Source organism: Danio rerio, chromosome 4, assembly GCF_052040795.2.
Source record: "Danio rerio strain M-AB ecotype USA chromosome 4, GRCz13ab, whole genome shotgun sequence".
Taxonomy (NCBI): Eukaryota; Metazoa; Chordata; class Actinopteri; order Cypriniformes; family Danionidae; genus Danio; species Danio rerio.
Window position 1 is genome coordinate 58,813,110 of NC_141024.2, and position 27,983 is coordinate 58,841,092.

Below are 27,983 nucleotides of genomic sequence, written 5' to 3' on the forward strand. Positions count from 1 at the left end.
AACACGAAGCAAGCATCTGGAGGAAGCTCAAACCCTTCATGCGTTGCCACAGTTACTAGCGAGTGGTTTGCAAGCACAGGCACGTCTGCTGCAAGTACAGCGCCGTCAGGAGACAGGGGTTGCTGGCCCATTCCCCACGCTCGGTGGCTGGGCATCACCGCCCTGGAGTACGGCCGATAGAAAACGGCGGCTGCCATTTGCGCCGCCCGGCAACTCATACTTACCTTGCAGGGGAGATACCATGATCAAGAAGGTGGTTCACCCAGGGCGAGGCTTGGCCATTGCACTCCGGCCACGCTGACCCCTGCGAATTCCCCAAATGTGGGAATCTCGACTGCATAATTTCTGGTAGTGGGGGACTGCGTTCGCGCTCTCCCCTGAGCACAGTGGTTCAAGACAGAGTTCAGGCGGTAGCGTCGGACCCGGCTGGAGCGTCGCTTCCCTCTCTTCCTCGCCCTTGGGCCAGCCTCTTTTGCTCCCGTTGAGCTGCGCGCGCCTGTGGAAGGCCTGCCCAACCGTCGCTAGAAGAGTCTGTTCAGACGCCGAAAACTACTCGAAAGGTCCCCCCTCAAAGCGGTTTGACCAGGTGAAGGAACACGCAAAGAGAGCCCCCGGTGGCTTTTGTCCGCCAAGCGAGTGTGCCCTGTGGAACGTCAGGATTCTATTTGCCGGCCTGCCGCTGTTACTGACGGAACGAATGCAGACCGTGTGAAAGGTCATCATTTTATCTGCCGTTAAGTAAGCGAACGCTTCTGCTCGGATCAGAGGTAACTCTGTTTCAAGAACTGCAATCTTTTGCAGACGTCTGTGGCGTTTTGGGCAGAGGGACGGTTCTAAACCAATCTGAACCAGAGGCAATTTCGCAGCCAGCCGTCGGTGGTTTCCCGTCTCAGGAATGTAAGGTGCCCGCAGCGGGAGGTTGTTCCGTTAGCGCTTCCGCTTTCGTCAGTGAAGTTCTTCTGCGGAACGTTTGTAGATCCCGTCGTGTTCTTCAAGCTATGTCGTTTGAGCACTGTGCTGATAGGCTGACGTAAGAAAACAGGACACGAAATATACAAGGCGAGAGTGCAAAGCACGGAGCTCTAGGCAAAGGCGGTCCGAACCGCAGCAAAGCCGGAGGTCGACATGTCCAAATAGACCAAATCAGAAACTAAGCAGAGAAAAACGGCATCTGTAGAGAAAGAAAACAGATGGAGGAAAAGAAAGAAAGAACAGGAGGATCCCCTCCCCCCATAGAGGGTCTGTTATCCCCAGATCGAGTGCGTCCAGTGGAATCCATGTGTTGGCAGCCCCAACTGATGACAAAACACGAAGCAAGCATCTGGAGGAAGCTCAAACCCTTCATGCGTTGCCACAGTTACTAGCGAGTGGTTTGCAAGCACAGGCACGTCTGCTGCAAGTACAGCGCCGTCAGGAGACAGGGGTTGCTGGCCCATTCCCCACGCTCGGTGGCTGGGCATCACCGCCCTGGAGTACGGCCGATAGAAAACGGCGGCTGCCATTTGCGCCGCCCGGCAACTCATACTTACCTTGCAGGGGAGATACCATGATCAAGAAGCTGGTTCACCCAGGGCGAGGCTTGGCCATTGCACTCCGGCCACGCTGACCCCTGCGAATTCCCCAAATGTGGGAATCTCGACTGCATAATTTCTGGTAGTGGGGGACTGCGTTCGCGCTCTCCCCTGAGCACAGTGGTTCAAGACAGAGTTCAGGCGGTAGCGTCGGACCCGGCTGGAGCGTCGCTTCCCTCTCTTCCTCGCCCTTGGGCCAGCCTCTTTTGCTCCCGTTGAGCTGCGCGCGCCTGTGGAAGGCCTGCCCAACCGTCGCTAGAAGAGTCTGTTCAGACGCCGAAAACTACTCGAAAGGTCCCCCCTCAAAGCGGTTTGACCAGGTGAAGGAACACGCAAAGAGAGCCCCCGGTGGCTTTTGTCCGCCAAGCGAGTGTGCCCTGTGGAACGTCAGGATTCTATTTGCCGGCCTGCCGCTGTTACTGACGGAACGAATGCAGACCGTGTGAAAGGTCATCATTTTATCTGCCGTTAAGTAAGCGAACGCTTCTGCTCGGATCAGAGGTAACTCTGTTTCAAGAACTGCAATCTTTTGCAGACGTCTGTGGCGTTTTGGGCAGAGGGACGGTTCTAAACCAATCTGAACCAGAGGCAATTTCGCAGCCAGCCGTCGGTGGTTTCCCGTCTCAGGAATGTAAGGTGCCCGCAGCGGGAGGTTGTTCCGTTAGCGCTTCCGCTTTCGTCAGTGAAGTTCTTCTGCGGAACGTTTGTAGATCCCGTCGTGTTCTTCAAGCTATGTCGTTTGAGCACTGTGCTGATAGGCTGACGTAAGAAAACAGGACACGAAATATACAAGGCGAGAGTGCAAAGCACGGAGCTCTAGGCAAAGGCGGTCCGAACCGCAGCAAAGCCGGAGGTCGACATGTCCAAATAGACCAAATCAGAAACTAAGCAGAGAAAAACGGCATCTGTAGAGAAAGAAAACAGATGGAGGAAAAGAAAGAAAGAACAGGAGGATCCCCTCCCCCCATAGAGGGTCTGTTATCCCCAGATCGAGTGCGTCCAGTGGAATCCATGTGTTGGCAGCCCCAACTGATGACAAAACACGAAGCAAGCATCTGGAGGAAGCTCAAACCCTTCATGCGTTGCCACAGTTACTAGCGAGTGGTTTGCAAGCACAGGCACGTCTGCTGCGAGTACAGCGCCGTCAGGAGACAGGGGTTGCTGGCCCATTCCCCACGCTCGGTGGCTGGGCATCACCGCCCTGGAGTACGGCCGATAGAAAACGGCGGCTGCCATTTGCGCCGCCCGGCAACTCATACTTACCTTGCAGGGGAGATACCATGATCAAGAAGCTGGTTCACCCAGGGCGAGGCTTGGCCATTGCACTCCGGCCACGCTGACCCCTGCGAATTCCCCAAATGTGGGAATCTCGACTGCATAATTTCTGGTAGTGGGGGACTGCGTTCGCGCTCTCCCCTGAGCACAGTGGTTCAAGACAGAGTTCAGGCGGTAGCGTCGGACCCGGCTGGAGCGTCGCTTCCCTCTCTTCCTCGCCCTTGGGCCAGCCTCTTTTGCTCCCGTTGAGCTGCGCGCGCCTGTGGAAGGCCTGCCCAACCGTCGCTAGAAGAGTCTGTTCAGACGCCGAAAACTACTCGAAAGGTCCCCCCTCAAAGCGGTTTGACCAGGTGAAGGAACACGCAAAGAGAGCCCCCGGTGGCTTTTGTCCGCCAAGCGAGTGTGCCCTGTGGAACGTCAGGATTCTATTTGCCGGCCTGCCGCTGTTACTGACGGAACGAATGCAGACCGTGTGAAAGGTCATCATTTTATCTGCCGTTAAGTAAGCGAACGCTTCTGCTCGGATCAGAGGTAACTCTGTTTCAAGAACTGCAATCTTTTGCAGACGTCTGTGGCGTTTTGGGCAGAGGGACGGTTCTAAACCAATCTGAACCAGAGGCAATTTCGCAGCCAGCCGTCGGTGGTTTCCCGTCTCAGGAATGTAAGGTGCCCGCAGCGGGAGGTTGTTCCGTTAGCGCTTCCGCTTTCGTCAGTGAAGTTCTTCTGCGGAACGTTTGTAGATCCCGTCGTGTTCTTCAAGCTATGTCGTTTGAGCACTGTGCTGATAGGCTGACGTAAGAAAACAGGACACGAAATATACAAGGCGAGAGTGCAAAGCACGGAGCTCTAGGCAAAGGCGGTCCGAACCGCAGCAAAGCCGGAGGTCGACATGTCCAAATAGACCAAATCAGAAACTAAGCAGAGAAAAACGGCATCTGTAGAGAAAGAAAACAGATGGAGGAAAAGAAAGAAAGAACAGGAGGATCCCCTCCCCCCATAGAGGGTCTGTTATCCCCAGATCGAGTGCGTCCAGTGGAATCCATGTGTTGGCAGCCCCAAGTGATGACAAAACACGAAGCAAGCATCTGGAGGAAGCTCAAACCCTTCATGCGTTGCCACAGTTACTAGCGAGTGGTTTGCAAGCACAGGCACGTCTGCTGCGAGTACAGCGCCGTCAGGAGACAGGGGTTGCTGGCCCATTCCCCACGCTCGGTGGCTGGGCATCACCGCCCTGGAGTACGGCCGATAGAAAACGGCGGCTGCCATTTGCGCCGCCCGGCAACTCATACTTACCTTGCAGGGGAGATACCATGATCAAGAAGGTGGTTCACCCAGGGCGAGGCTTGGCCATTGCACTCCGGCCACGCTGACCCCTGCGAATTCCCCAAATGTGGGAATCTCGACTGCATAATTTCTGGTAGTGGGGGACTGCGTTCGCGCTCTCCCCTGAGCACAGTGGTTCAAGACAGAGTTCAGGCGGTAGCGTCGGACCCGGCTGGAGCGTCGCTTCCCTCTCTTCCTCGCCCTTGGGCCAGCCTCTTTTGCTCCCGTTGAGCTGCGCGCGCCTGTGGAAGGCCTGCCCAACCGTCGCTAGAAGAGTCTGTTCAGACGCCGAAAACTACTCGAAAGGTCCCCCCTCAAAGCGGTTTGACCAGGTGAAGGAACACGCAAAGAGAGCCCCCGGTGGCTTTTGTCCGCCAAGCGAGTGTGCCCTGTGGAACGTCAGGATTCTATTTGCCGGCCTGCCGCTGTTACTGACGGAACGAATGCAGACCGTGTGAAAGGTCATCATTTTATCTGCCGTTAAGTAAGCGAACGCTTCTGCTCGGATCAGAGGTAACTCTGTTTCAAGAACTGCAATCTTTTGCAGACGTCTGTGGCGTTTTGGGCAGAGGGACGGTTCTAAACCAATCTGAACCAGAGGCAATTTCGCAGCCAGCCGTCGGTGGTTTCCCGTCTCAGGAATGTAAGGTGCCCGCAGCGGGAGGTTGTTCCGTTAGCGCTTCCGCTTTCGTCAGTGAAGTTCTTCTGCGGAACGTTTGTAGATCCCGTCGTGTTCTTCAAGCTATGTCGTTTGAGCACTGTGCTGATAGGCTGACGTAAGAAAACAGGACACGAAATATACAAGGCGAGAGTGCAAAGCACGGAGCTCTAGGCAAAGGCGGTCCGAACCGCAGCAAAGCCGGAGGTCGACATGTCCAAATAGACCAAATCAGAAACTAAGCAGAGAAAAACGGCATCTGTAGAGAAAGAAAACAGATGGAGGAAAAGAAAGAAAGAACAGGAGGATCCCCTCCCCCCATAGAGGGTCTGTTATCCCCAGATCGAGTGCGTCCAGTGGAATCCATGTGTTGGCAGCCCCAAGTGATGACAAAACACGAAGCAAGCATCTGGAGGAAGCTCAAACCCTTCATGCGTTGCCACAGTTACTAGCGAGTGGTTTGCAAGCACAGGCACGTCTGCTGCGAGTACAGCGCCGTCAGGAGACAGGGGTTGCTGGCCCATTCCCCACGCTCGGTGGCTGGGCATCACCGCCCTGGAGTACGGCCGATAGAAAACGGCGGCTGCCATTTGCGCCGCCCGGCAACTCATACTTACCTGGCAGGGGAGATACCATGATCAAGAAGGTGGTTCACCCAGGGCGAGGCTTGGCCATTGCACTCCGGCCACGCTGGCCCCTGCGAATTCCCCAAATGTGGGAATCTCGACTGCATAATTTCTGGTAGTGGGGGACTGCGTTCGCGCTCTCCCCTGAGCACAGTGGTTCAAGACAGAGTTCAGGCGGTAGCGTCGGACCCGACTGGAGCGTCGCTTCCCTCTCTTCCTCGCCCTTGGGCCAGCCTCTTTTGCTCCCGTTGAGCTGCGCGCGCCTGTGGAAGGCCTGCCCAACCGTCGCTAGAAGAGTCTGTTCAGACGCCGAAAACTACTCGAAAGGTCCCCCCTCAAAGCGGTTTGACCAGGTGAAGGAACACGCAAAGAGAGCCCCCGGTGGCTTTTGTCCGCCAAGCGAGTGTGCCCTGTGGAACGTCAGGATTCTATTTGCCGGCCTGCCGCTGTTACTGACGGAACGAATGCAGACCGTGTGAAAGGTCATCATTTTATCTGCCGTTAAGTAAGCGAACGCTTCTGCTCGGATCAGAGGTAACTCTGTTTCAAGAACTGCAATCTTTTGCAGACGTCTGTGGCGTTTTGGGCAGAGGGACGGTTCTAAACCAATCTGAACCAGAGGCAATTTCGCAGCCAGCCGTCGGTGGTTTCCCGTCTCAGGAATGTAAGGTGCCCGCAGCGGGAGGTTGTTCCGTTAGCGCTTCCGCTTTCGTCAGTGAAGTTCTTCTGCGGAACGTTTGTAGATCCCGTCGTGTTCTTCAAGCTATGTCGTTTGAGCACTGTGCTGATAGGCTGACGTAAGAAAACAGGACACGAAATATACAAGGCGAGAGTGCAAAGCACGGAGCTCTAGGCAAAGGCGGTCCGAACCGCAGCAAAGCCGGAGGTCGACATGTCCAAATAGACCAAATCAGAAACTAAGCAGAGAAAAACGGCATCTGTAGAGAAAGAAAACAGATGGAGGAAAAGAAAGAAAGAACAGGAGGATCCCCTCCCCCCATAGAGGGTCTGTTATCCCCAGATCGAGTGCGTCCAGTGGAATCCATGTGTTGGCAGCCCCAAGTGATGACAAAACACGAAGCAAGCATCTGGAGGAAGCTCAAACCCTTCATGCGTTGCCACAGTTACTAGCGAGTGGTTTGCAAGCACAGGCACGTCTGCTGCGAGTACAGCGCCGTCAGGAGACAGGGGTTGCTGGCCCATTCCCCACGCTCGGTGGCTGGGCATCACCGCCCTGGAGTACGGCCGATAGAAAACGGCGGCTGCCATTTGCGCCGCCCGGCAACTCATACTTACCTGGCAGGGGAGATACCATGATCAAGAAGGTGGTTCACCCAGGGCGAGGCTTGGCCATTGCACTCCGGCCACGCTGGCCCCTGCGAATTCCCCAAATGTGGGAATCTCGACTGCATAATTTCTGGTAGTGGGGGACTGCGTTCGCGCTCTCCCCTGAGCACAGTGGTTCAAGACAGAGTTCAGGCGGTAGCGTCGGACCCGGCTGGAGCGTCGCTTCCCTCTCTTCCTCGCCCTTGGGCCAGCCTCTTTTGCTCCCGTTGAGCTGCGCGCGCCTGTGGAAGGCCTGCCCAACCGTCGCTAGAAGAGTCTGTTCAGACGCCGAAAACTACTCGAAAGGTCCCCCCTCAAAGCGGTTTGACCAGGTGAAGGAACACGCAAAGAGAGCCCCCGGTGGCTTTTGTCCGCCAAGCGAGTGTGCCCTGTGGAACGTCAGGATTCTATTTGCCGGCCTGCCGCTGTTACTGACGGAACGAATGCAGACCGTGTGAAAGGTCATCATTTTATCTGCCGTTAAGTAAGCGAACGCTTCTGCTCGGATCAGAGGTAACTCTGTTTCAAGAACTGCAATCTTTTGCAGACGTCTGTGGCGTTTTGGGCAGAGGGACGGTTCTAAACCAATCTGAACCAGAGGCAATTTCGCAGCCAGCGGTCGGTGGTTTCCCGTCTCAGGAATGTAAGGTGCCCGCAGCGGGAGGTTGTTCCGTTAGCGCTTCCGCTTTCGTCAGTGAAGTTCTTCTGCGGAACGTTTGTAGATCCCGTCGTGTTCTTCAAGCTATGTCGTTTGAGCACTGTGCTGATAGGCTGACGTAAGAAAACAGGACACGAAATATACAAGGCGAGAGTGCAAAGCACGGAGCTCTAGGCAAAGGCGGTCCGAACCGCAGCAAAGCCGGAGGTCGACATGTCCAAATAGACCAAATCAGAAACTAAGCAGAGAAAAACGGCATCTGTAGAGAAAGAAAACAGATGGAGGAAAAGAAAGAAAGAACAGGAGGATCCCCTCCCCCCATAGAGGGTCTGTTATCCCCAGATCGAGTGCGTCCAGTGGAATCCATGTGTTGGCAGCCCCAAGTGATGACAAAACACGAAGCAAGCATCTGGAGGAAGCTCAAACCCTTCATGCGTTGCCACAGTTACTAGCGAGTGGTTTGCAAGCACAGGCACGTCTGCTGCAAGTACAGCGCCGTCAGGAGACAGGGGTTGCTGGCCCATTCCCCACGCTCGGTGGCTGGGCATCACCGCCCTGGAGTACGGCCGATAGAAAACGGCGGCTGCCATTTGCGCCGCCCGGCAACTCATACTTACCTTGCAGGGGAGATACCATGATCAAGAAGGTGGTTCACCCAGGGCGAGGCTTGGCCATTGCACTCCGGCCACGCTGACCCCTGCGAATTCCCCAAATGTGGGAATCTCGACTGCATAATTTCTGGTAGTGGGGGACTGCGTTCGCGCTCTCCCCTGAGCACAGTGGTTCAAGACAGAGTTCAGGCGGTAGCGTCGGACCCGGCTGGAGCGTCGCTTCCCTCTCTTCCTCGCCCTTGGGCCAGCCTCTTTTGCTCCCGTTGAGCTGCGCGCGCCTGTGGAAGGCCTGCCCAACCGTCGCTAGAAGAGTCTGTTCAGACGCCGAAAACTACTCGAAAGGTCCCCCCTCAAAGCGGTTTGACCAGGTGAAGGAACACGCAAAGAGAGCCCCCGGTGGCTTTTGTCCGCCAAGCGAGTGTGCCCTGTGGAACGTCAGGATTCTATTTGCCGGCCTGCCGCTGTTACTGACGGAACGAATGCAGACCGTGTGAAAGGTCATCATTTTATCTGCCGTTAAGTAAGCGAACGCTTCTGCTCGGATCAGAGGTAACTCTGTTTCAAGAACTGCAATCTTTTGCAGACGTCTGTGGCGTTTTGGGCAGAGGGACGGTTCTAAACCAATCTGAACCAGAGGCAATTTCGCAGCCAGCCGTCGGTGGTTTCCCGTCTCAGGAATGTAAGGTGCCCGCAGCGGGAGGTTGTTCCGTTAGCGCTTCCGCTTTCGTCAGTGAAGTTCTTCTGCGGAACGTTTGTAGATCCCGTCGTGTTCTTCAAGCTATGTCGTTTGAGCACTGTGCTGATAGGCTGACGTAAGAAAACAGGACACGAAATATACAAGGCGAGAGTGCAAAGCACGGAGCTCTAGGCAAAGGCGGTCCGAACCGCAGCAAAGCCGGAGGTCGACATGTCCAAATAGACCAAATCAGAAACTAAGCAGAGAAAAACGGCATCTGTAGAGAAAGAAAACAGATGGAGGAAAAGAAAGAAAGAACAGGAGGATCCCCTCCCCCCATAGAGGGTCTGTTATCCCCAGATCGAGTGCGTCCAGTGGAATCCATGTGTTGGCAGCCCCAAGTGATGACAAAACACGAAGCAAGCATCTGGAGGAAGCTCAAACCCTTCATGCGTTGCCACAGTTACTAGCGAGTGGTTTGCAAGCACAGGCACGTCTGCTGCGAGTACAGCGCCGTCAGGAGACAGGGGTTGCTGGCCCATTCCCCACGCTCGGTGGCTGGGCATCACCGCCCTGGAGTACGGCCGATAGAAAACGGCGGCTGCCATTTGCGCCGCCCGGCAACTCATACTTACCTGGCAGGGGAGATACCATGATCAAGAAGGTGGTTCACCCAGGGCGAGGCTTGGCCATTGCACTCCGGCCACGCTGGCCCCTGCGAATTCCCCAAATGTGGGAATCTCGACTGCATAATTTCTGGTAGTGGGGGACTGCGTTCGCGCTCTCCCCTGAGCACAGTGGTTCAAGACAGAGTTCAGGCGGTAGCGTCGGACCCGGCTGGAGCGTCGCTTCCCTCTCTTCCTCGCCCTTGGGCCAGCCTCTTTTGCTCCCGTTGAGCTGCGCGCGCCTGTGGAAGGCCTGCCCAACCGTCGCTGGAAGAGTCTGTTCAGACGCCGAAAACTACTCGAAAGGTCCCCCCTCAAAGCGGTTTGACCAGGTGAAGGAACACGCAAAGAGAGCCCCCGGTGGCTTTTGTCCGCCAAGCGAGTGTGCCCTGTGGAACGTCAGGATTCTATTTGCCGGCCTGCCGCTGTTACTGACGGAACGAATGCAGACCGTGTGAAAGGTCATCATTTTATCTGCCGTTAAGTAAGCGAACGCTTCTGCTCGGATCAGAGGTAACTCTGTTTCAAGAACTGCAATCTTTTGCAGACGTCTGTGGCGTTTTGGGCAGAGGGACGGTTCTAAACCAATCTGAACCAGAGGCAATTTCGCAGCCAGCCGTCGGTGGTTTCCCGTCTCAGGAATGTAAGGTGCCCGCAGCGGGAGGTTGTTCCGTTAGCGCTTCCGCTTTCGTCAGTGAAGTTCTTCTGCGGAACGTTTGTAGATCCCGTCGTGTTCTTCAAGCTATGTCGTTTGAGCACTGTGCTGATAGGCTGACGTAAGAAAACAGGACACGAAATATACAAGGCGAGAGTGCAAAGCACGGAGCTCTAGGCAAAGGCGGTCCGAACCGCAGCAAAGCCGGAGGTCGACATGTCCAAATAGACCAAATCAGAAACTAAGCAGAGAAAAACGGCATCTGTAGAGAAAGAAAACAGATGGAGGAAAAGAAAGAAAGAACAGGAGGATCCCCTCCCCCCATAGAGGGTCTGTTATCCCCAGATCGAGTGCGTCCAGTGGAATCCATGTGTTGGCAGCCCCAAGTGATGACAAAACACGAAGCAAGCATCTGGAGGAAGCTCAAACCCTTCATGCGTTGCCACAGTTACTAGCGAGTGGTTTGCAAGCACAGGCACGTCTGCTGCGAGTACAGCGCCGTCAGGAGACAGGGGTTGCTGGCCCATTCCCCACGCTCGGTGGCTGGGCATCACCGCCCTGGAGTACGGCCGATAGAAAACGGCGGCTGCCATTTGCGCCGCCCGGCAACTCATACTTACCTGGCAGGGGAGATACCATGATCAAGAAGGTGGTTCACCCAGGGCGAGGCTTGGCCATTGCACTCCGGCCACGCTGGCCCCTGCGAATTCCCCAAATGTGGGAATCTCGACTGCATAATTTCTGGTAGTGGGGGACTGCGTTCGCGCTCTCCCCTGAGCACAGTGGTTCAAGACAGAGTTCAGGCGGTAGCGTCGGACCCGGCTGGAGCGTCGCTTCCCTCTCTTCCTCGCCCTTGGGCCAGCCTCTTTTGCTCCCGTTGAGCTGCGCGCGCCTGTGGAAGGCCTGCCCAACCGTCGCTAGAAGAGTCTGTTCAGACGCCGAAAACTACTCGAAAGGTCCCCCCTCAAAGCGGTTTGACCAGGTGAAGGAACACGCAAAGAGAGCCCCCGGTGGCTTTTGTCCGCCAAGCGAGTGTGCCCTGTGGAACGTCAGGATTCTATTTGCCGGCCTGCCGCTGTTACTGACGGAACGAATGCAGACCGTGTGAAAGGTCATCATTTTATCTGCCGTTAAGTAAGCGAACGCTTCTGCTCGGATCAGAGGTAACTCTGTTTCAAGAACTGCAATCTTTTGCAGACGTCTGTGGCGTTTTGGGCAGAGGGACGGTTCTAAACCAATCTGAACCAGAGGCAATTTCGCAGCCAGCCGTCGGTGGTTTCCCGTCTCAGGAATGTAAGGTGCCCGCAGCGGGAGGTTGTTCCGTTAGCGCTTCCGCTTTCGTCAGTGAAGTTCTTCTGCGGAACGTTTGTAGATCCCGTCGTGTTCTTCAAGCTATGTCGTTTGAGCACTGTGCTGATAGGCTGACGTAAGAAAACAGGACACGAAATATACAAGGCGAGAGTGCAAAGCACGGAGCTCTAGGCAAAGGCGGTCCGAACCGCAGCAAAGCCGGAGGTCGACATGTCCAAATAGACCAAATCAGAAACTAAGCAGAGAAAAACGGCATCTGTAGAGAAAGAAAACAGATGGAGGAAAAGAAAGAAAGAACAGGAGGATCCCCTCCCCCCATAGAGGGTCTGTTATCCCCAGATCGAGTGCGTCCAGTGGAATCCATGTGTTGGCAGCCCCAAGTGATGACAAAACACGAAGCAAGCATCTGGAGGAAGCTCAAACCCTTCATGCGTTGCCACAGTTACTAGCGAGTGGTTTGCAAGCACAGGCACGTCTGCTGCGAGTACAGCGCCGTCAGGAGACAGGGGTTGCTGGCCCATTCCCCACGCTCGGTGGCTGGGCATCACCGCCCTGGAGTACGGCCGATAGAAAACGGCGGCTGCCATTTGCGCCGCCCGGCAACTCATACTTACCTGGCAGGGGAGATACCATGATCAAGAAGGTGGTTCACCCAGGGCGAGGCTTGGCCATTGCACTCCGGCCACGCTGGCCCCTGCGAATTCCCCAAATGTGGGAATCTCGACTGCATAATTTCTGGTAGTGGGGGACTGCGTTCGCGCTCTCCCCTGAGCACAGTGGTTCAAGACAGAGTTCAGGCGGTAGCGTCGGACCCGGCTGGAGCGTCGCTTCCCTCTCTTCCTCGCCCTTGGGCCAGCCTCTTTTGCTCCCGTTGAGCTGCGCGCGCCTGTGGAAGGCCTGCCCAACCGTCGCTAGAAGAGTCTGTTCAGACGCCGAAAACTACTCGAAAGGTCCCCCCTCAAAGCGGTTTGACCAGGTGAAGGAACACGCAAAGAGAGCCCCCGGTGGCTTTTGTCCGCCAAGCGAGTGTGCCCTGTGGAACGTCAGGATTCTATTTGCCGGCCTGCCGCTGTTACTGACGGAACGAATGCAGACCGTGTGAAAGGTCATCATTTTATCTGCCGTTAAGTAAGCGAACGCTTCTGCTCGGATCAGAGGTAACTCTGTTTCAAGAACTGCAATCTTTTGCAGACGTCTGTGGCGTTTTGGGCAGAGGGACGGTTCTAAACCAATCTGAACCAGAGGCAATTTCGCAGCCAGCCGTCGGTGGTTTCCCGTCTCAGGAATGTAAGGTGCCCGCAGCGGGAGGTTGTTCCGTTAGCGCTTCCGCTTTCGTCAGTGAAGTTCTTCTGCGGAACGTTTGTAGATCCCGTCGTGTTCTTCAAGCTATGTCGTTTGAGCACTGTGCTGATAGGCTGACGTAAGAAAACAGGACACGAAATATACAAGGCGAGAGTGCAAAGCACGGAGCTCTAGGCAAAGGCGGTCCGAACCGCAGCAAAGCCGGAGGTCGACATGTCCAAATAGACCAAATCAGAAACTAAGCAGAGAAAAACGGCATCTGTAGAGAAAGAAAACAGATGGAGGAAAAGAAAGAAAGAACAGGAGGATCCCCTCCCCCCATAGAGGGTCTGTTATCCCCAGATCGAGTGCGTCCAGTGGAATCCATGTGTTGGCAGCCCCAAGTGATGACAAAACACGAAGCAAGCATCTGGAGGAAGCTCAAACCCTTCATGCGTTGCCACAGTTACTAGCGAGTGGTTTGCAAGCACAGGCACGTCTGCTGCGAGTACAGCGCCGTCAGGAGACAGGGGTTGCTGGCCCATTCCCCACGCTCGGTGGCTGGGCATCACCGCCCTGGAGTACGGCCGATAGAAAACGGCGGCTGCCATTTGCGCCGCCCGGCAACTCATACTTACCTGGCAGGGGAGATACCATGATCAAGAAGGTGGTTCACCCAGGGCGAGGCTTGGCCATTGCACTCCGGCCACGCTGGCCCCTGCGAATTCCCCAAATGTGGGAATCTCGACTGCATAATTTCTGGTAGTGGGGGACTGCGTTCGCGCTCTCCCCTGAGCACAGTGGTTCAAGACAGAGTTCAGGCGGTAGCGTCGGACCCGGCTGGAGCGTCGCTTCCCTCTCTTCCTCGCCCTTGGGCCAGCCTCTTTTGCTCCCGTTGAGCTGCGCGCGCCTGTGGAAGGCCTGCCCAACCGTCGCTGGAAGAGTCTGTTCAGACGCCGAAAACTACTCGAAAGGTCCCCCCTCAAAGCGGTTTGACCAGGTGAAGGAACACGCAAAGAGAGCCCCCGGTGGCTTTTGTCCGCCAAGCGAGTGTGCCCTGTGGAACGTCAGGATTCTATTTGCCGGCCTGCCGCTGTTACTGACGGAACGAATGCAGACCGTGTGAAAGGTCATCATTTTATCTGCCGTTAAGTAAGCGAACGCTTCTGCTCGGATCAGAGGTAACTCTGTTTCAAGAACTGCAATCTTTTGCAGACGTCTGTGGCGTTTTGGGCAGAGGGACGGTTCTAAACCAATCTGAACCAGAGGCAATTTCGCAGCCAGCCGTCGGTGGTTTCCCGTCTCAGGAATGTAAGGTGCCCGCAGCGGGAGGTTGTTCCGTTAGCGCTTCCGCTTTCGTCAGTGAAGTTCTTCTGCGGAACGTTTGTAGATCCCGTCGTGTTCTTCAAGCTATGTCGTTTGAGCACTGTGCTGATAGGCTGACGTAAGAAAACAGGACACGAAATATACAAGGCGAGAGTGCAAAGCACGGAGCTCTAGGCAAAGGCGGTCCGAACCGCAGCAAAGCCGGAGGTCGACATGTCCAAATAGACCAAATCAGAAACTAAGCAGAGAAAAACGGCATCTGTAGAGAAAGAAAACAGATGGAGGAAAAGAAAGAAAGAACAGGAGGATCCCCTCCCCCCATAGAGGGTCTGTTATCCCCAGATCGAGTGCGTCCAGTGGAATCCATGTGTTGGCAGCCCCAAGTGATGACAAAACACGAAGCAAGCATCTGGAGGAAGCTCAAACCCTTCATGCGTTGCCACAGTTACTAGCGAGTGGTTTGCAAGCACAGGCACGTCTGCTGCGAGTACAGCGCCGTCAGGAGACAGGGGTTGCTGGCCCATTCCCCACGCTCGGTGGCTGGGCATCACCGCCCTGGAGTACGGCCGATAGAAAACGGCGGCTGCCATTTGCGCCGCCCGGCAACTCATACTTACCTGGCAGGGGAGATACCATGATCAAGAAGGTGGTTCACCCAGGGCGAGGCTTGGCCATTGCACTCCGGCCACGCTGGCCCCTGCGAATTCCCCAAATGTGGGAATCTCGACTGCATAATTTCTGGTAGTGGGGGACTGCGTTCGCGCTCTCCCCTGAGCACAGTGGTTCAAGACAGAGTTCAGGCGGTAGCGTCGGACCCGGCTGGAGCGTCGCTTCCCTCTCTTCCTCGCCCTTGGGCCAGCCTCTTTTGCTCCCGTTGAGCTGCGCGCGCCTGTGGAAGGCCTGCCCAACCGTCGCTAGAAGAGTCTGTTCAGACGCCGAAAACTACTCGAAAGGTCCCCCCTCAAAGCGGTTTGACCAGGTGAAGGAACACGCAAAGAGAGCCCCCGGTGGCTTTTGTCCGCCAAGCGAGTGTGCCCTGTGGAACGTCAGGATTCTATTTGCCGGCCTGCCGCTGTTACTGACGGAACGAATGCAGACCGTGTGAAAGGTCATCATTTTATCTGCCGTTAAGTAAGCGAACGCTTCTGCTCGGATCAGAGGTAACTCTGTTTCAAGAACTGCAATCTTTTGCAGACGTCTGTGGCGTTTTGGGCAGAGGGACGGTTCTAAACCAATCTGAACCAGAGGCAATTTCGCAGCCAGCCGTCGGTGGTTTCCCGTCTCAGGAATGTAAGGTGCCCTCAGCGGGAGGTTGTTCCGTTAGCGCTTCCGCTTTCGTCAGTGAAGTTCTTCTGCGGAACGTTTGTAGATCCCGTCGTGTTCTTCAAGCTATGTCGTTTGAGCACTGTGCTGATAGGCTGACGTAAGAAAACAGGACACGAAATATACAAGGCGAGAGTGCAAAGCACGGAGCTCTAGGCAAAGGCGGTCCGAACCGCAGCAAAGCCGGAGGTCGACATGTCCAAATAGACCAAATCAGAAACTAAGCAGAGAAAAACGGCATCTGTAGAGAAAGAAAACAGATGGAGGAAAAGAAAGAAAGAACAGGAGGATCCCCTCCCCCCATAGAGGGTCTGTTATCCCCAGATCGAGTGCGTCCAGTGGAATCCATGTGTTGGCAGCCCCAACTGATGACAAAACACGAAGCAAGCATCTGGAGGAAGCTCAAACCCTTCATGCGTTGCCACAGTTACTAGCGAGTGGTTTGCAAGCACAGGCACGTCTGCTGCAAGTACAGCGCCGTCAGGAGACAGGGGTTGCTGGCCCATTCCCCACGCTCGGTGGCTGGGCATCACCGCCCTGGAGTACGGCCGATAGAAAACGGCGGCTGCCATTTGCGCCGCCCGGCAACTCATACTTACCTGGCAGGGGAGATACCATGATCAAGAAGGTGGTTCACCCAGGGCGAGGCTTGGCCATTGCACTCCGGCCACGCTGACCCCTGCGAATTCCCCAAATGTGGGAATCTCGACTGCATAATTTCTGGTAGTGGGGGACTGCGTTCGCGCTCTCCCCTGAGCACAGTGGTTCAAGACAGAGTTCAGGCGGTAGCGTCGGACCCGGCTGGAGCGTCGCTTCCCTCTCTTCCTCGCCCTTGGGCCAGCCTCTTTTGCTCCCGTTGAGCTGCGCGCGCCTGTGGAAGGCCTGCCCAACCGTCGCTAGAAGAGTCTGTTCAGACGCCGAAAACTACTCGAAAGGTCCCCCCTCAAAGCGGTTTGACCAGGTGAAGGAACACGCAAAGAGAGCCCCCGGTGGCTTTTGTCCGCCAAGCGAGTGTGCCCTGTGGAACGTCAGGATTCTATTTGCCGGCCTGCCGCTGTTACTGACGGAACGAATGCAGACCGTGTGAAAGGTCATCATTTTATCTGCCGTTAAGTAAGCGAACGCTTCTGCTCGGATCAGAGGTAACTCTGTTTCAAGAACTGCAATCTTTTGCAGACGTCTGTGGCGTTTTGGGCAGAGGGACGGTTCTAAACCAATCTGAACCAGAGGCAATTTCGCAGCCAGCCGTCGGTGGTTTCCCGTCTCAGGAATGTAAGGTGCCCGCAGCGGGAGGTTGTTCCGTTAGCGCTTCCGCTTTCGTCAGTGAAGTTCTTCTGCGGAACGTTTGTAGATCCCGTCGTGTTCTTCAAGCTATGTCGTTTGAGCACTGTGCTGATAGGCTGACGTAAGAAAACAGGACACGAAATATACAAGGCGAGAGTGCAAAGCACGGAGCTCTAGGCAAAGGCGGTCCGAACCGCAGCAAAGCCGGAGGTCGACATGTCCAAATAGACCAAATCAGAAACTAAGCAGAGAAAAACGGCATCTGTAGAGAAAGAAAACAGATGGAGGAAAAGAAAGAAAGAACAGGAGGATCCCCTCCCCCCATAGAGGGTCTGTTATCCCCAGATCGAGTGCGTCCAGTGGAATCCATGTGTTGGCAGCCCCAACTGATGACAAAACACGAAGCAAGCATCTGGAGGAAGCTCAAACCCTTCATGCGTTGCCACAGTTACTAGCGAGTGGTTTGCAAGCACAGGCACGTCTGCTGCAAGTACAGCGCCGTCAGGAGACAGGGGTTGCTGGCCCATTCCCCACGCTCGGTGGCTGGGCATCACCGCCCTGGAGTACGGCCGATAGAAAACGGCGGCTGCCATTTGCGCCGCCCGGCAACTCATACTTACCTGGCAGGGGAGATACCATGATCAAGAAGGTGGTTCACCCAGGGCGAGGCTTGGCCATTGCACTCCGGCCACGCTGACCCCTGCGAATTCCCCAAATGTGGGAATCTCGACTGCATAATTTCTGGTAGTGGGGGACTGCGTTCGCGCTCTCCCCTGAGCACAGTGGTTCAAGACAGAGTTCAGGCGGTAGCGTCGGACCCGGCTGGAGCGTCGCTTCCCTCTCTTCCTCGCCCTTGGGCCAGCCTCTTTTGCTCCCGTTGAGCTGCGCGCGCCTGTGGAAGGCCTGCCCAACCGTCGCTAGAAGAGTCTGTTCAGACGCCGAAAACTACTCGAAAGGTCCCCCCTCAAAGCGGTTTGACCAGGTGAAGGAACACGCAAAGAGAGCCCCCGGTGGCTTTTGTCCGCCAAGCGAGTGTGCCCTGTGGAACGTCAGGATTCTATTTGCCGGCCTGCCGCTGTTACTGACGGAACGAATGCAGACCGTGTGAAAGGTCATCATTTTATCTGCCGTTAAGTAAGCGAACGCTTCTGCTCGGATCAGAGGTAACTCTGTTTCAAGAACTGCAATCTTTTGCAGACGTCTGTGGCGTTTTGGGCAGAGGGACGGTTCTAAACCAATCTGAACCAGAGGCAATTTCGCAGCCAGCCGTCGGTGGTTTCCCGTCTCAGGAATGTAAGGTGCCCGCAGCGGGAGGTTGTTCCGTTAGCGCTTCCGCTTTCGTCAGTGAAGTTCTTCTGCGGAACGTTTGTAGATCCCGTCGTGTTCTTCAAGCTATGTCGTTTGAGCACTGTGCTGATAGGCTGACGTAAGAAAACAGGACACGAAATATACAAGGCGAGAGTGCAAAGCACGGAGCTCTAGGCAAAGGCGGTCCGAACCGCAGCAAAGCCGGAGGTCGACATGTCCAAATAGACCAAATCAGAAACTAAGCAGAGAAAAACGGCATCTGTAGAGAAAGAAAACAGATGGAGGAAAAGAAAGAAAGAACAGGAGGATCCCCTCCCCCCATAGAGGGTCTGTTATCCCCAGATCGAGTGCGTCCAGTGGAATCCATGTGTTGGCAGCCCCAACTGATGACAAAACACGAAGCAAGCATCTGGAGGAAGCTCAAACCCTTCATGCGTTGCCACAGTTACTAGCGAGTGGTTTGCAAGCACAGGCACGTCTGCTGCGAGTACAGCGCCGTCAGGAGACAGGGGTTGCTGGCCCATTCCCCACGCTCGGTGGCTGGGCATCACCGCCCTGGAGTACGGCCGATAGAAAACGGCGGCTGCCATTTGCGCCGCCCGGCAACTCATACTTACCTGGCAGGGGAGATACCATGATCAAGAAGGTGGTTCACCCAGGGCGAGGCTTGGCCATTGCACTCCGGCCACGCTGACCCCTGCGAATTCCCCAAATGTGGGAATCTCGACTGCATAATTTCTGGTAGTGGGGGACTGCGTTCGCGCTCTCCCCTGAGCACAGTGGTTCAAGACAGAGTTCAGGCGGTAGCGTCGGACCCGGCTGGAGCGTCGCTTCCCTCTCTTCCTCGCCCTTGGGCCAGCCTCTTTTGCTCCCGTTGAGCTGCGCGCGCCTGTGGAAGGCCTGCCCAACCGTCGCTAGAAGAGTCTGTTCAGACGCCGAAAACTACTCGAAAGGTCCCCCCTCAAAGCGGTTTGACCAGGTGAAGGAACACGCAAAGAGAGCCCCCGGTGGCTTTTGTCCGCCAAGCGAGTGTGCCCTGTGGAACGTCAGGATTCTATTTGCCGGCCTGCCGCTGTTACTGACGGAACGAATGCAGACCGTGTGAAAGGTCATCATTTTATCTGCCGTTAAGTAAGCGAACGCTTCTGCTCGGATCAGAGGTAACTCTGTTTCAAGAACTGCAATCTTTTGCAGACGTCTGTGGCGTTTTGGGCAGAGGGACGGTTCTAAACCAATCTGAACCAGAGGCAATTTCGCAGCCAGCCGTCGGTGGTTTCCCGTCTCAGGAATGTAAGGTGCCCGCAGCGGGAGGTTGTTCCGTTAGCGCTTCCGCTTTCGTCAGTGAAGTTCTTCTGCGGAACGTTTGTAGATCCCGTCGTGTTCTTCAAGCTATGTCGTTTGAGCACTGTGCTGATAGGCTGACGTAAGAAAACAGGACACGAAATATACAAGGCGAGAGTGCAAAGCACGGAGCTCTAGGCAAAGGCGGTCCGAACCGCAGCAAAGCCGGAGGTCGACATGTCCAAATAGACCAAATCAGAAACTAAGCAGAGAAAAACGGCATCTGTAGAGAAAGAAAACAGATGGAGGAAAAGAAAGAAAGAACAGGAGGATCCCCTCCCCCCATAGAGGGTCTGTTATCCCCAGATCGAGTGCGTCCAGTGGAATCCATGTGTTGGCAGCCCCAACTGATGACAAAACACGAAGCAAGCATCTGGAGGAAGCTCAAACCCTTCATGCGTTGCCACAGTTACTAGCGAGTGGTTTGCAAGCACAGGCACGTCTGCTGCGAGTACAGCGCCGTCAGGAGACAGGGGTTGCTGGCCCATTCCCCACGCTCGGTGGCTGGGCATCACCGCCCTGGAGTACGGCCGATAGAAAACGGCGGCTGCCATTTGCGCCGCCCGGCAACTCATACTTACCTGGCAGGGGAGATACCATGATCAAGAAGGTGGTTCACCCAGGGCGAGGCTTGGCCATTGCACTCCGGCCACGCTGACCCCTGCGAATTCCCCAAATGTGGGAATCTCGACTGCATAATTTCTGGTAGTGGGGGACTGCGTTCGCGCTCTCCCCTGAGCACAGTGGTTCAAGACAGAGTTCAGGCGGTAGCGTCGGACCCGGCTGGAGCGTCGCTTCCCTCTCTTCCTCGCCCTTGGGCCAGCCTCTTTTGCTCCCGTTGAGCTGCGCGCGCCTGTGGAAGGCCTGCCCAACCGTCGCTAGAAGAGTCTGTTCAGACGCCGAAAACTACTCGAAAGGTCCCCCCTCAAAGCGGTTTGACCAGGTGAAGGAACACGCAAAGAGAGCCCCCGGTGGCTTTTGTCCGCCAAGCGAGTGTGCCCTGTGGAACGTCAGGATTCTATTTGCCGGCCTGCCGCTGTTACTGACGGAACGAATGCAGACCGTGTGAAAGGTCATCATTTTATCTGCCGTTAAGTAAGCGAACGCTTCTGCTCGGATCAGAGGTAACTCTGTTTCAAGAACTGCAATCTTTTGCAGACGTCTGTGGCGTTTTGGGCAGAGGGACGGTTCTAAACCAATCTGAACCAGAGGCAATTTCGCAGCCAGCCGTCGGTGGTTTCCCGTCTCAGGAATGTAAGGTGCCCGCAGCGGGAGGTTGTTCCGTTAGCGCTTCCGCTTTCGTCAGTGAAGTTCTTCTGCGGAACGTTTGTAGATCCCGTCGTGTTCTTCAAGCTATGTCGTTTGAGCACTGTGCTGATAGGCTGACGTAAGAAAACAGGACACGAAATATACAAGGCGAGAGTGCAAAGCACGGAGCTCTAGGCAAAGGCGGTCCGAACCGCAGCAAAGCCGGAGGTCGACATGTCCAAATAGACCAAATCAGAAACTAAGCAGAGAAAAACGGCATCTGTAGAGAAAGAAAACAGATGGAGGAAAAGAAAGAAAGAACAGGAGGATCCCCTCCCCCCATAGAGGGTCTGTTATCCCCAGATCGAGTGCGTCCAGTGGAATCCATGTGTTGGCAGCCCCAACTGATGACAAAACACGAAGCAAGCATCTGGAGGAAGCTCAAACCCTTCATGCGTTGCCACAGTTACTAGCGAGTGGTTTGCAAGCACAGGCACGTCTGCTGCGAGTACAGCGCCGTCAGGAGACAGGGGTTGCTGGCCCATTCCCCACGCTCGGTGGCTGGGCATCACCGCCCTGGAGTACGGCCGATAGAAAACGGCGGCTGCCATTTGCGCCGCCCGGCAACTCATACTTACCTGGCAGGGGAGATACCATGATCAAGAAGGTGGTTCACCCAGGGCGAGGCTTGGCCATTGCACTCCGGCCACGCTGACCCCTGCGAATTCCCCAAATGTGGGAATCTCGACTGCATAATTTCTGGTAGTGGGGGACTGCGTTCGCGCTCTCCCCTGAGCACAGTGGTTCAAGACAGAGTTCAGGCGGTAGCGTCGGACCCGGCTGGAGCGTCGCTTCCCTCTCTTCCTCGCCCTTGGGCCAGCCTCTTTTGCTCCCGTTGAGCTGCGCGCGCCTGTGGAAGGCCTGCCCAACCGTCGCTAGAAGAGTCTGTTCAGACGCCGAAAACTACTCGAAAGGTCCCCCCTCAAAGCGGTTTGACCAGGTGAAGGAACACGCAAAGAGAGCCCCCGGTGGCTTTTGTCCGCCAAGCGAGTGTGCCCTGTGGAACGTCAGGATTCTATTTGCCGGCCTGCCGCTGTTACTGACGGAACGAATGCAGACCGTGTGAAAGGTCATCATTTTATCTGCCGTTAAGTAAGCGAACGCTTCTGCTCGGATCAGAGGTAACTCTGTTTCAAGAACTGCAATCTTTTGCAGACGTCTGTGGCGTTTTGGGCAGAGGGACGGTTCTAAACCAATCTGAACCAGAGGCAATTTCGCAGCCAGCCGTCGGTGGTTTCCCGTCTCAGGAATGTAAGGTGCCCGCAGCGGGAGGTTGTTCCGTTAGCGCTTCCGCTTTCGTCAGTGAAGTTCTTCTGCGGAACGTTTGTAGATCCCGTCGTGTTCTTCAAGCTATGTCGTTTGAGCACTGTGCTGATAGGCTGACGTAAGAAAACAGGACACGAAATATACAAGGCGAGAGTGCAAAGCACGGAGCTCTAGGCAAAGGCGGTCCGAACCGCAGCAAAGCCGGAGGTCGACATGTCCAAATAGACCAAATCAGAAACTAAGCAGAGAAAAACGGCATCTGTAGAGAAAGAAAACAGATGGAGGAAAAGAAAGAAAGAACAGGAGGATCCCCTCCCCCCATAGAGGGTCTGTTATCCCCAGATCGAGTGCGTCCAGTGGAATCCATGTGTTGGCAGCCCCAACTGATGACAAAACACGAAGCAAGCATCTGGAGGAAGCTCAAACCCTTCATGCGTTGCCACAGTTACTAGCGAGTGGTTTGCAAGCACAGGCACGTCTGCTGCGAGTACAGCGCCGTCAGGAGACAGGGGTTGCTGGCCCATTCCCCACGCTCGGTGGCTGGGCATCACCGCCCTGGAGTACGGCCGATAGAAAACGGCGGCTGCCATTTGCGCCGCCCGGCAACTCATACTTACCTGGCAGGGGAGATACCATGATCAAGAAGGTGGTTCACCCAGGGCGAGGCTTGGCCATTGCACTCCGGCCACGCTGACCCCTGCGAATTCCCCAAATGTGGGAATCTCGACTGCATAATTTCTGGTAGTGGGGGACTGCGTTCGCGCTCTCCCCTGAGCACAGTGGTTCAAGACAGAGTTCAGGCGGTAGCGTCGGACCCGGCTGGAGCGTCGCTTCCCTCTCTTCCTCGCCCTTGGGCCAGCCTCTTTTGCTCCCGTTGAGCTGCGCGCGCCTGTGGAAGGCCTGCCCAACCGTCGCTAGAAGAGTCTGTTCAGACGCCGAAAACTACTCGAAAGGTCCCCCCTCAAAGCGGTTTGACCAGGTGAAGGAACACGCAAAGAGAGCCCCCGGTGGCTTTTGTCCGCCAAGCGAGTGTGCCCTGTGGAACGTCAGGATTCTATTTGCCGGCCTGCCGCTGTTACTGACGGAACGAATGCAGACCGTGTGAAAGGTCATCATTTTATCTGCCGTTAAGTAAGCGAACGCTTCTGCTCGGATCAGAGGTAACTCTGTTTCAAGAACTGCAATCTTTTGCAGACGTCTGTGGCGTTTTGGGCAGAGGGACGGTTCTAAACCAATCTGAACCAGAGGCAATTTCGCAGCCAGCCGTCGGTGGTTTCCCGTCTCAGGAATGTAAGGTGCCCGCAGCGGGAGGTTGTTCCGTTAGCGCTTCCGCTTTCGTCAGTGAAGTTCTTCTGCGGAACGTTTGTAGATCCCGTCGTGTTCTTCAAGCTATGTCGTTTGAGCACTGTGCTGATAGGCTGACGTAAGAAAACAGGACACGAAATATACAAGGCGAGAGTGCAAAGCACGGAGCTCTAGGCAAAGGCGGTCCGAACCGCAGCAAAGCCGGAGGTCGACATGTCCAAATAGACCAAATCAGAAACTAAGCAGAGAAAAACGGCATCTGTAGAGAAAGAAAACAGATGGAGGAAAAGAAAGAAAGAACAGGAGGATCCCCTCCCCCCATAGAGGGTCTGTTATCCCCAGATCGAGTGCGTCCAGTGGAATCCATGTGTTGGCAGCCCCAACTGATGACAAAACACGAAGCAAGCATCTGGAGGAAGCTCAAACCCTTCATGCGTTGCCACAGTTACTAGCGAGTGGTTTGCAAGCACAGGCACGTCTGCTGCGAGTACAGCGCCGTCAGGAGACAGGGGTTGCTGGCCCATTCCCCACGCTCGGTGGCTGGGCATCACCGCCCTGGAGTACGGCCGATAGAAAACGGCGGCTGCCATTTGCGCCGCCCGGCAACTCATACTTACCTGGCAGGGGAGATACCATGATCAAGAAGGTGGTTCACCCAGGGCGAGGCTTGGCCATTGCACTCCGGCCACGCTGGCCCCTGCGAATTCCCCAAATGTGGGAATCTCGACTGCATAATCTCTGGTAGTGGGGGACTGCGTTCGCGCTCTCCCCTGAGCACAGTGGTTCAAGACAGAGTTCAGGCGGTAGCGTCGGACCCGGCTGGAGCGTCGCTTCCCTCTCTTCCTCGCCCTTGGGCCAGCCTCTTTTGCTCCCGTTGAGCTGCGCGCGCCTGTGGAAGGCCTGCCCAACCGTCGCTAGAAGAGTCTGTTCAGACGCCGAAAACTACTCGAAAGGTCCCCCCTCAAAGCGGTTTGACCAGGTGAAGGAACACGCAAAGAGAGCCCCCGGTGGCTTTTGTCCGCCAAGCGAGTGTGCCCTGTGGAACGTCAGGATTCTATTTGCCGGCCTGCCGCTGTTACTGACGGAACGAATGCAGACCGTGTGAAAGGTCATCATTTTATCTGCCGTTAAGTAAGCGAACGCTTCTGCTCGGATCAGAGGTAACTCTGTTTCAAGAACTGCAATCTTTTGCAGACGTCTGTGGCGTTTTGGGCAGAGGGACGGTTCTAAACCAATCTGAACCAGAGGCAATTTCGCAGCCAGCGGTCGGTGGTTTCCCGTCTCAGGAATGTAAGGTGCCCGCAGCGGGAGGTTGTTCCGTTAGCGCTTCCGCTTTCGTCAGTGAAGTTCTTCTGCGGAACGTTTGTAGATCCCGTCGTGTTCTTCAAGCTATGTCGTTTGAGCACTGTGCTGATAGGCTGACGTAAGAAAACAGGACACGAAATATACAAGGCGAGAGTGCAAAGCACGGAGCTCTAGGCAAAGGCGGTCCGAACCGCAGCAAAGCCGGAGGTCGACATGTCCAAATAGACCAAATCAGAAACTAAGCAGAGAAAAACGGCATCTGTAGAGAAAGAAAACAGATGGAGGAAAAGAAAGAAAGAACAGGAGGATCCCCTCCCCCCATAGAGGGTCTGTTATCCCCAGATCGAGTGCGTCCAGTGGAATCCATGTGTTGGCAGCCCCAAGTGATGACAAAACACGAAGCAAGCATCTGGAGGAAGCTCAAACCCTTCATGCGTTGCCACAGTTACTAGCGAGTGGTTTGCAAGCACAGGCACGTCTGCTGCGAGTACAGCGCCGTCAGGAGACAGGGGTTGCTGGCCCATTCCCCACGCTCGGTGGCTGGGCATCACCGCCCTGGAGTACGGCCGATAGAAAACGGCGGCTGCCATTTGCGCCGCCCGGCAACTCATACTTACCTGGCAGGGGAGATACCATGATCAAGAAGGTGGTTCACCCAGGGCGAGGCTTGGCCATTGCACTCCGGCCACGCTGGCCCCTGCGAATTCCCCAAATGTGGGAATCTCGACTGCATAATTTCTGGTAGTGGGGGACTGCGTTCGCGCTCTCCCCTGAGCACAGTGGTTCAAGACAGAGTTCAGGCGGTAGCGTCGGACCCGGCTGGAGCGTCGCTTCCCTCTCTTCCTCGCCCTTGGGCCAGCCTCTTTTGCTCCCGTTGAGCTGCGCGCGCCTGTGGAAGGCCTGCCCAACCGTCGCTAGAAGAGTCTGTTCAGACGCCGAAAACTACTCGAAAGGTCCCCCCTCAAAGCGGTTTGACCAGGTGAAGGAACACGCAAAGAGAGCCCCCGGTGGCTTTTGTCCGCCAAGCGAGTGTGCCCTGTGGAACGTCAGGATTCTATTTGCCGGCCTGCCGCTGTTACTGACGGAACGAATGCAGACCGTGTGAAAGGTCATCATTTTATCTGCCGTTAAGTAAGCGAACGCTTCTGCTCGGATCAGAGGTAACTCTGTTTCAAGAACTGCAATCTTTTGCAGACGTCTGTGGCGTTTTGGGCAGAGGGACGGTTCTAAACCAATCTGAACCAGAGGCAATTTCGCAGCCAGCCGTCGGTGGTTTCCCGTCTCAGGAATGTAAGGTGCCCGCAGCGGGAGGTTGTTCCGTTAGCGCTTCCGCTTTCGTCAGTGAAGTTCTTCTGCGGAACGTTTGTAGATCCCGTCGTGTTCTTCAAGCTATGTCGTTTGAGCACTGTGCTGATAGGCTGACGTAAGAAAACAGGACACGAAATATACAAGGCGAGAGTGCAAAGCACGGAGCTCTAGGCAAAGGCGGTCCGAACCGCAGCAAAGCCGGAGGTCGACATGTCCAAATAGACCAAATCAGAAACTAAGCAGAGAAAAACGGCATCTGTAGAGAAAGAAAACAGATGGAGGAAAAGAAAGAAAGAACAGGAGGATCCCCTCCCCCCATAGAGGGTCTGTTATCCCCAGATCGAGTGCGTCCAGTGGAATCCATGTGTTGGCAGCCCCAAGTGATGACAAAACACGAAGCAAGCATCTGGAGGAAGCTCAAACCCTTCATGCGTTGCCACAGTTACTAGCGAGTGGTTTGCAAGCACAGGCACGTCTGCTGCGAGTACAGCGCCGTCAGGAGACAGGGGTTGCTGGCCCATTCCCCACGCTCGGTGGCTGGGCATCACCGCCCTGGAGTACGGCCGATAGAAAACGGCGGCTGCCATTTGCGCCGCCCGGCAACTCATACTTACCTGGCAGGGGAGATACCATGATCAAGAAGGTGGTTCACCCAGGGCGAGGCTTGGCCATTGCACTCCGGCCACGCTGGCCCCTGCGAATTCCCCAAATGTGGGAATCTCGACTGCATAATTTCTGGTAGTGGGGGACTGCGTTCGCGCTCTCCCCTGAGCACAGTGGTTCAAGACAGAGTTCAGGCGGTAGCGTCGGACCCGGCTGGAGCGTCGCTTCCCTCTCTTCCTCGCCCTTGGGCCAGCCTCTTTTGCTCCCGTTGAGCTGCGCGCGCCTGTGGAAGGCCTGCCCAACCGTCGCTAGAAGAGTCTGTTCAGACGCCGAAAACTACTCGAAAGGTCCCCCCTCAAAGCGGTTTGACCAGGTGAAGGAACACGCAAAGAGAGCCCCCGGTGGCTTTTGTCCGCCAAGCGAGTGTGCCCTGTGGAACGTCAGGATTCTATTTGCCGGCCTGCCGCTGTTACTGACGGAACGAATGCAGACCGTGTGAAAGGTCATCATTTTATCTGCCGTTAAGTAAGCGAACGCTTCTGCTCGGATCAGAGGTAACTCTGTTTCAAGAACTGCAATCTTTTGCAGACGTCTGTGGCGTTTTGGGCAGAGGGACGGTTCTAAACCAATCTGAACCAGAGGCAATTTCGCAGCCAGCCGTCGGTGGTTTCCCGTCTCAGGAATGTAAGGTGCCCGCAGCGGGAGGTTGTTCCGTTAGCGCTTCCGCTTTCGTCAGTGAAGTTCTTCTGCGGAACGTTTGTAGATCCCGTCGTGTTCTTCAAGCTATGTCGTTTGAGCACTGTGCTGATAGGCTGACGTAAGAAAACAGGACACGAAATATACAAGGCGAGAGTGCAAAGCACGGAGCTCTAGGCAAAGGCGGTCCGAACCGCAGCAAAGCCGGAGGTCGACATGTCCAAATAGACCAAATCAGAAACTAAGCAGAGAAAAACGGCATCTGTAGAGAAAGAAAACAGATGGAGGAAAAGAAAGAAAGAACAGGAGGATCCCCTCCCCCCATAGAGGGTCTGTTATCCCCAGATCGAGTGCGTCCAGTGGAATCCATGTGTTGGCAGCCCCAAGTGATGACAAAACACGAAGCAAGCATCTGGAGGAAGCTCAAACCCTTCATGCGTTGCCACAGTTACTAGCGAGTGGTTTGCAAGCACAGGCACGTCTGCTGCGAGTACAGCGCCGTCAGGAGACAGGGGTTGCTGGCCCATTCCCCACGCTCGGTGGCTGGGCATCACCGCCCTGGAGTACGGCCGATAGAAAACGGCGGCTGCCATTTGCGCCGCCCGGCAACTCATACTTACCTGGCAGGGGAGATACCATGATCAAGAAGGTGGTTCACCCAGGGCGAGGCTTGGCCATTGCACTCCGGCCACGCTGGCCCCTGCGAATTCCCCAAATGTGGGAATCTCGACTGCATAATTTCTGGTAGTGGGGGACTGCGTTCGCGCTCTCCCCTGAGCACAGTGGTTCAAGACAGAGTTCAGGCGGTAGCGTCGGACCCGGCTGGAGCGTCGCTTCCCTCTCTTCCTCGCCCTTGGGCCAGCCTCTTTTGCTCCCGTTGAGCTGCGCGCGCCTGTGGAAGGCCTGCCCAACCGTCGCTAGAAGAGTCTGTTCAGACGCCGAAAACTACTCGAAAGGTCCCCCCTCAAAGCGGT

General features: G+C 55.5%; 22 non-coding genes across 22 annotated transcripts; all 22 read left to right on the forward strand.

Annotated features, from left to right (window-relative positions):
- The first annotated feature begins 216 nt into the window (after positions 1–216).
- LOC141384108 (U1 spliceosomal RNA) lies at positions 217–380 on the forward strand. The gene has a single exon (XR_015485930.1). It is a non-coding gene; the product is annotated as a U1 spliceosomal RNA (small nuclear RNA).
- A 1,141-nt stretch (positions 381–1,521) lies between these two features.
- Positions 1,522–1,685, forward strand: LOC141384154 (U1 spliceosomal RNA). The gene has a single exon (XR_015486543.1). It is a non-coding gene; the product is annotated as a U1 spliceosomal RNA (small nuclear RNA).
- Positions 1,686–2,826: 1,141 nt separating this feature from the next.
- Positions 2,827–2,990, forward strand: LOC141384155 (U1 spliceosomal RNA). The gene has a single exon (XR_015486554.1). It is a non-coding gene; the product is annotated as a U1 spliceosomal RNA (small nuclear RNA).
- Positions 2,991–4,131: 1,141 nt separating this feature from the next.
- On the forward strand, positions 4,132–4,295 carry LOC141384109 (U1 spliceosomal RNA). Its single transcript, XR_015485941.1, has one exon. It is a non-coding gene; the product is annotated as a U1 spliceosomal RNA (small nuclear RNA).
- Positions 4,296–5,436: 1,141 nt separating this feature from the next.
- On the forward strand, positions 5,437–5,600 carry LOC141384078 (U1 spliceosomal RNA). The gene has a single exon (XR_015485485.1). It is a non-coding gene; the product is annotated as a U1 spliceosomal RNA (small nuclear RNA).
- A 1,141-nt stretch (positions 5,601–6,741) lies between these two features.
- Positions 6,742–6,905, forward strand: LOC141384079 (U1 spliceosomal RNA). Its single transcript, XR_015485496.1, has one exon. It is a non-coding gene; the product is annotated as a U1 spliceosomal RNA (small nuclear RNA).
- Positions 6,906–8,046: 1,141 nt separating this feature from the next.
- On the forward strand, positions 8,047–8,210 carry LOC141384110 (U1 spliceosomal RNA). The gene has a single exon (XR_015485954.1). It is a non-coding gene; the product is annotated as a U1 spliceosomal RNA (small nuclear RNA).
- A 1,141-nt stretch (positions 8,211–9,351) lies between these two features.
- LOC141384080 (U1 spliceosomal RNA) lies at positions 9,352–9,515 on the forward strand. The gene has a single exon (XR_015485507.1). It is a non-coding gene; the product is annotated as a U1 spliceosomal RNA (small nuclear RNA).
- Positions 9,516–10,656: 1,141 nt separating this feature from the next.
- On the forward strand, positions 10,657–10,820 carry LOC141384081 (U1 spliceosomal RNA). Its single transcript, XR_015485518.1, has one exon. It is a non-coding gene; the product is annotated as a U1 spliceosomal RNA (small nuclear RNA).
- Positions 10,821–11,961: 1,141 nt separating this feature from the next.
- Positions 11,962–12,125, forward strand: LOC141384082 (U1 spliceosomal RNA). The gene has a single exon (XR_015485529.1). It is a non-coding gene; the product is annotated as a U1 spliceosomal RNA (small nuclear RNA).
- Positions 12,126–13,266: 1,141 nt separating this feature from the next.
- LOC141384083 (U1 spliceosomal RNA) lies at positions 13,267–13,430 on the forward strand. Its single transcript, XR_015485540.1, has one exon. It is a non-coding gene; the product is annotated as a U1 spliceosomal RNA (small nuclear RNA).
- A 1,141-nt stretch (positions 13,431–14,571) lies between these two features.
- On the forward strand, positions 14,572–14,735 carry LOC141384084 (U1 spliceosomal RNA). Its single transcript, XR_015485551.1, has one exon. It is a non-coding gene; the product is annotated as a U1 spliceosomal RNA (small nuclear RNA).
- A 1,141-nt stretch (positions 14,736–15,876) lies between these two features.
- On the forward strand, positions 15,877–16,040 carry LOC141384023 (U1 spliceosomal RNA). Its single transcript, XR_015484585.1, has one exon. It is a non-coding gene; the product is annotated as a U1 spliceosomal RNA (small nuclear RNA).
- A 1,141-nt stretch (positions 16,041–17,181) lies between these two features.
- On the forward strand, positions 17,182–17,345 carry LOC141384024 (U1 spliceosomal RNA). Its single transcript, XR_015484596.1, has one exon. It is a non-coding gene; the product is annotated as a U1 spliceosomal RNA (small nuclear RNA).
- Positions 17,346–18,486: 1,141 nt separating this feature from the next.
- LOC141384025 (U1 spliceosomal RNA) lies at positions 18,487–18,650 on the forward strand. The gene has a single exon (XR_015484607.1). It is a non-coding gene; the product is annotated as a U1 spliceosomal RNA (small nuclear RNA).
- Positions 18,651–19,791: 1,141 nt separating this feature from the next.
- LOC137494373 (U1 spliceosomal RNA) lies at positions 19,792–19,955 on the forward strand. Its single transcript, XR_015484618.1, has one exon. It is a non-coding gene; the product is annotated as a U1 spliceosomal RNA (small nuclear RNA).
- A 1,141-nt stretch (positions 19,956–21,096) lies between these two features.
- Positions 21,097–21,260, forward strand: LOC137494227 (U1 spliceosomal RNA). Its single transcript, XR_015484678.1, has one exon. It is a non-coding gene; the product is annotated as a U1 spliceosomal RNA (small nuclear RNA).
- A 1,141-nt stretch (positions 21,261–22,401) lies between these two features.
- LOC137494443 (U1 spliceosomal RNA) lies at positions 22,402–22,565 on the forward strand. Its single transcript, XR_015484689.1, has one exon. It is a non-coding gene; the product is annotated as a U1 spliceosomal RNA (small nuclear RNA).
- Positions 22,566–23,706: 1,141 nt separating this feature from the next.
- LOC137494374 (U1 spliceosomal RNA) lies at positions 23,707–23,870 on the forward strand. Its single transcript, XR_015486286.1, has one exon. It is a non-coding gene; the product is annotated as a U1 spliceosomal RNA (small nuclear RNA).
- A 1,141-nt stretch (positions 23,871–25,011) lies between these two features.
- Positions 25,012–25,175, forward strand: LOC137494226 (U1 spliceosomal RNA). Its single transcript, XR_015485563.1, has one exon. It is a non-coding gene; the product is annotated as a U1 spliceosomal RNA (small nuclear RNA).
- A 1,141-nt stretch (positions 25,176–26,316) lies between these two features.
- Positions 26,317–26,480, forward strand: LOC137494225 (U1 spliceosomal RNA). The gene has a single exon (XR_015485574.1). It is a non-coding gene; the product is annotated as a U1 spliceosomal RNA (small nuclear RNA).
- A 1,141-nt stretch (positions 26,481–27,621) lies between these two features.
- On the forward strand, positions 27,622–27,785 carry LOC137494372 (U1 spliceosomal RNA). The gene has a single exon (XR_015485585.1). It is a non-coding gene; the product is annotated as a U1 spliceosomal RNA (small nuclear RNA).
- Positions 27,786–27,983: the final 198 nt, after the last annotated feature.